This window comes from Egretta garzetta, unplaced genomic scaffold (genome assembly GCF_000687185.1).
Source record: "Egretta garzetta isolate BGI_Z169 unplaced genomic scaffold, ASM68718v1 scaffold118, whole genome shotgun sequence".
In the NCBI taxonomy this organism is placed as follows: Eukaryota; Metazoa; Chordata; class Aves; order Pelecaniformes; family Ardeidae; genus Egretta; species Egretta garzetta.
In genome coordinates this window covers 1,047,163-1,052,240 of record NW_009260484.1, presented here as the reverse complement: position 1 = coordinate 1,052,240, position 5,078 = coordinate 1,047,163, and positions in this window count along the sequence as shown.

Sequence of the window (5,078 nt, the reverse complement as noted above, 5' to 3'; positions counted from 1 at the left end):
TGTGACGAACAAGCAGGCATTTGCGTTTCGGTGCTGCTCATCAAACCCCTCTTTCATAGCCACACCGTGAAGCCTCATCCTTGTAAATGGGAACCAGCTTATTTATTAATTTTTGCTGACAGCAACAGAAAGGAGTAGAGGGGTGAGTGGAGGGGGGGAAGAGAAGTGTGTTTTCATTTTTGTGCTTTTGATTTTGCCTGGGCAATACAGAAAAGCTGCCCCTACCCAGAGAAGCTGGTGCGGCTGCTGCCAGGGCAGCAAGGGGGTGAGCAGGTAGGCCAGGGAGCCCAGCAGGGCAATATGAGGTGCTGCAGCATCGCTCTGTGCAGGGAACCCCTGCACAAGTTTTCACGTGAATAACTAAAACCCAAGCCTCTTCACTCTTCTCTGCTCTCCAAGCCCTCCCCCTGTTTCCTCTATAATGCCATTTTCAGCGCTCTCACTTCTTTCCACTCCCATCTTACAGATATTCTTGTTCCTTTGGCAAGGAGCATCCCTATGCTGAGATGATGGCAGAGGGCTGCAGCAAACGCCTCGCAAAGCCCAGCCAGCAGCCCCCTTCCTCCCCTCCTCAAAGTTCACACGGTTTAGTATGCAAGCTTCCTGCCGCCTGCCCAGCCAGCTTGCTATTCACAGGCAAACTGCACTCCTCCGCTTGGCTCCCGAAGAAGAATAAGTATAAAAAGCCCTGAAAGTCTTGCTGCTGAGCCAGCAGGAAACTCAAACTGCTCTGAGCATGGGAACCAAGAGAACTGCTGTGGCCAGCACAACAGGTATTGTCTGGGAGGAAATCCCGGCAGCCTACGCACACACATATTATATATATATATATATGTATGTATGTATGTATGTATGTATATGCTTAGTGAGGGTTTGGGAAAGGGGAAGGTTGAAGGAGAGTACAAGAAGGGAAGAATAGATTAGCAGCTATATCTGAGAAAGAATAAGAGAGCTGCTCAGCCAAGCTAAACAGCTGTTTCACCAGCCAAATAACTGACCCCGTGACCTCAAACCACGTGGGACCTCAGGGTAAACCGACGTCTCTGGGCTTGGTCTCTTGACCTTGGTCTCTTGACAGGTCTTTCTATGTGCCTATTTTTGTTTGCATCAGGAGCGAGTTTATGAGGCAAATCTCCCATTTGTCCCACTTGCCATGCTTTGATTTATGTCAGGGTGCAATTTTTTTCACTGGATTCCCTTTGACTGAAAGGAAACCAGGAGATGTACTCAAGGAGCGCACCTTCTGTGCTCCAATCACTAATGAGCAGCCGGTCCCTGGGAACCAGAACAGAGGCAGTCTGATGTAAACCCCCTGACATATCAAGTCCTCAGCACCAAACAGCCACCTCTACAGATCTGCTCCTACTGCACCACACCAGCTGCTAACATAGGCACAGTCTAACTGCAAATATAGTAAATTTGAGTGCAAAGAAGAGAAGGAAGAAGGAAAAGCTTGAATTACATAACTTTTTTTTCATGAAGAAGAGAACAACAGCTGTGGTAAAGCAGCTCACATACCCCACATTCAAAAAGAGTCATAACATTTGAGTTTGACAAGACTATGGTGATCTAGAAGTATTTGAATTATATGGCTTACAGGCTTTCTTGGTAGAGATGCTATAAAGAAATAAACCTGAGAGCAACAGGACATCCCACCCAACTCAGCATCCCTTGCAACCTCCCTGCAAGGAGCAGCAGCTGTGAAAGCCCCAGGTAAGAAAATGTGTGACCCCAAATCTCAGGACCATAAGGAGATGGCTGGAAGAGCAACACACATGTCTTGGAAAGTGAGAAAGCAAGCAGAATGAAAGGGCCAAACTTCAAGTTGTCATGAAGACATGCAAGTGACCAATCATCCTTATGGGATTGGGCTTTGTTCCCCAAATACTCGAGACTGAACAGCATTGTGAGCGCTACCAGCCAAATGCCCAACTTTTATGCACAGCCACATTTCTGAACTGCCTTAAAGCTTTCTGCATTAGGATTTTGCTCGCTACACAGAGAGTGGTCAGTTGTGAAAGTCAGATCTGGACTGAGCTCCAACATCCTTAAATGGCTCCTTTTGGGGGAGCAGAGGGGACTCGAGCTGGGGTTGTGTCCTGGCCCCTCTCTAGTTGTAGGACTAGATGGAGGAGCATCTGTGCAACTGAGGTCATTCCTTTCATTTGGTTAGACAGTTTTGGGGTAGGAAACCTCAATGCACAGGCTTGTTTTGGATAAACACCAAAAAGCAGTTTGGGAACCCAGCCGAAACAAGCTGATTCTCCAGAGTCTGAAACAACAGTGGAAAATACGGGTAAGAGCTTACCTCTGCTCTTAGCAGCATTCCCGTAATAGGTTTTTCCTGTGCTATATGGGAGCTGTGGGGTACTCGGGACTTCTGCAGTGCTCCTACCTCTGAAAGTCCACTGCAGAGTCAGGAGCTTGCTGAGGGAGGGAGGATCTGAACTCTGCCTCCTGGTTCCCAAAAGAAAAGCACTCTAAAAATGAACATGTCTTAACACTGTGCTAACTGTCCTAATGACCTCAGCATGTGGGTGCCAAGCAGCGATGACGGCCTGGTGAGCTGTCAAGAGCCAAGCGGTGGGAAAGGCAGCTGGTCTGTGCACAGATAACCTGGGATGTTCAGAGAAGCCAGATGGGGTCAAGAATGGAAAACATGACCAGTCCTTCACAGCAGAAGGGACACAGCCACGTGCAGGAGATTTTAGTTGGGAGCGCGAAGCTCAGAGCCTCCCACCAGCCCTCCTCTCTGCTACAGCTGCCCTGGGAGAAAACAAACCAGTGCCCCGGGGAGCAGCAGTTCCTCGGTCCCCCGCAGCTGGCTGGCTTCCAGCCTGCAGGGGGATGACATGAAGCAGAGGCACTTGCTCCTCTCCTCACCCATCCCCACTCAAAGGGCACTCTGAGGAAAGGGAATTAAATTGCAGCATCACATTCCTGCGCAGCAGATGGGCTGCATCATGGACCACTCATGCCCCAGGTAGCATTGCACACACACTGCACCACAGGCACAGCTGCATGGCTTCCCCTTGCACGTGTGTCAGTCCAGGGCTGGTCACAGGGCTCCGGAGCAGAGGCAGAGGGGTGACGCCCCGTTCCTCAGCAGCAGGGCTGCATGGGTTCTCACACACAGCCTTGGCGCTGCGCCTCCGTGTTGACCAGGAGAATTGGCCGCCGTTGCGTAGAGCCCCATTCAGTCTCCCAGGCCCATTCAGCGCGTTGGTGGTGGGTGGAATGCCAGCGAGGCAGACACCCATTAACAGGCACCCGGAGCATTGCACCACCCATCCCTCGCATTCACTACCCACTGAGTGGGATATCCATCAGTGGCTTCAGGGAGAAAGGCCCTGGATGTTTGCTGGTGTTTGTTACAGGAGCCCAAAGAGGAGAACAAAACTGAAGCAAGACAATACTTCTAATTTGAAGGGGAACATTTTTTCTTCCACTAATTATTTCCCATGCTATTCCTGGCGGTGACCTTCCCTGGGAAGGAAAAAAAAATCTGATTTGTTTTTATATCTTTTATCTGATTTCCTATACTTAAGCCTCTGGCTAGAATGAGTCACATTTATATCAGCCGTCGCATTATATTATGCTGTATCAGTGCTGCTACCTGTCTTGTCTTCCTCACCATTAGGGTTTGTTAGCATTAAACCAGACAATTTGCAGCTATATTTAAAGATTACCTGCCTCAGTGGCAGTGCCCGTAATACCCTTGTTTCATCTTTTGAAGTAATACCATGAGGATTACATTTGAAACTGCTGGCAATCTGCCCTGGATTGAAAGGAAGTTGTCCTGGTTCTGTGCAGAGAAGTGTTTGCCTGTTGCAGAGCAGGCATCTCTTCTCTGACCACAAATCCCTTACGTGCACTGTTGGCCTTTTAGGTACCCACTCACCCCATTAGAGATTCCTAGTGTTATTCCTGCTCCCTCTGTGCAACAGAACTGCATGCTCAAATCATGGCCCCTGAGAGGCAGAGTGTTACCTCACTGAGTGGGGGGATGACCCTCAGGGTTCCTCATCAGCCATCGGCCCAGCTGCCCCTGCCCAACAATTTAAAGGGTCAAGAAGAAACTCCACTGGGGAAGGCTCAGAGACTGGCACTCCTCCAAGAGGACTTCCCACAGAAGGCTGGTCCTTGGTCTCTCATTTCATTCACGCTTGCTTTCTTCCTCTGCTTTATAAACATAGTGCTTGCAAAGCATCATCTTCCACATGAAAGGGGCTCTTGCAAGCAGGTTAGCTTCCAGATGTTTTTTTTTTTTTTTTTAAATATGCATTTGGATTACAGCAATGGCCTAAGTCTCCTGCCAGAACTGAAGCTCTACTGTGCCGTGAGCTGCATGTCTGCCCAGGAGGAGCCCTAGCCCTCAGCTGCTTCCAGCCTAAAAGTGAAGCAGTCAAAAGGTTAAAAGAAAAATGGTATACTAGAGGCTACAATGCACCTGAAAAAGTTTGATCTTTGTCCTACAGAATCACAAGGAATCCTAGTCAAAATGCAGGCATCCTGCAGAGACCGAACGATTTTGTCTCCCACACAAACGCTGTTGCTATGTGTCCTCCATTGCTGAGAGACCCCAGACCTGCAGTACGAGGATGGAACAAACGCTGGCTGCTGGCCGTGCAGAGGACCTGTTCCACCTCTGAGCTCCTGGCTCGTGGCAGGCCCACTGGGCCAGTGCAGAACACACAAGCCTCATTTTTTAAGCAAAACAGCATCACGTACCTCAGTGTGAAGGCAATTAATTTAAGGCAAATTGCAACAAGTGTGACAAAGAGCAGGAGGTAAGGAAGCCTTAAGGGTACTTCATAAAAGTTTATTTCGCTGACATCCCCAGAAGAAGTCATTGCCTGGAAAGGGCAAAATGTTCTCAACAGCCATTGTTCTTTCTAGTGCAGGTCTACTTGATTTTCCATGACATGAGAACTAATCGCTATATCGCAGGATGTTAGTTTTAAAAAAAAAGGCCGAGAGCACCACTTTCAATATATATATTCGGGTCTCTAAATAAATAAATACACAAATAAGACACATTAAATGAAATATGATTTTTCTTTACATTTACTGCTGCT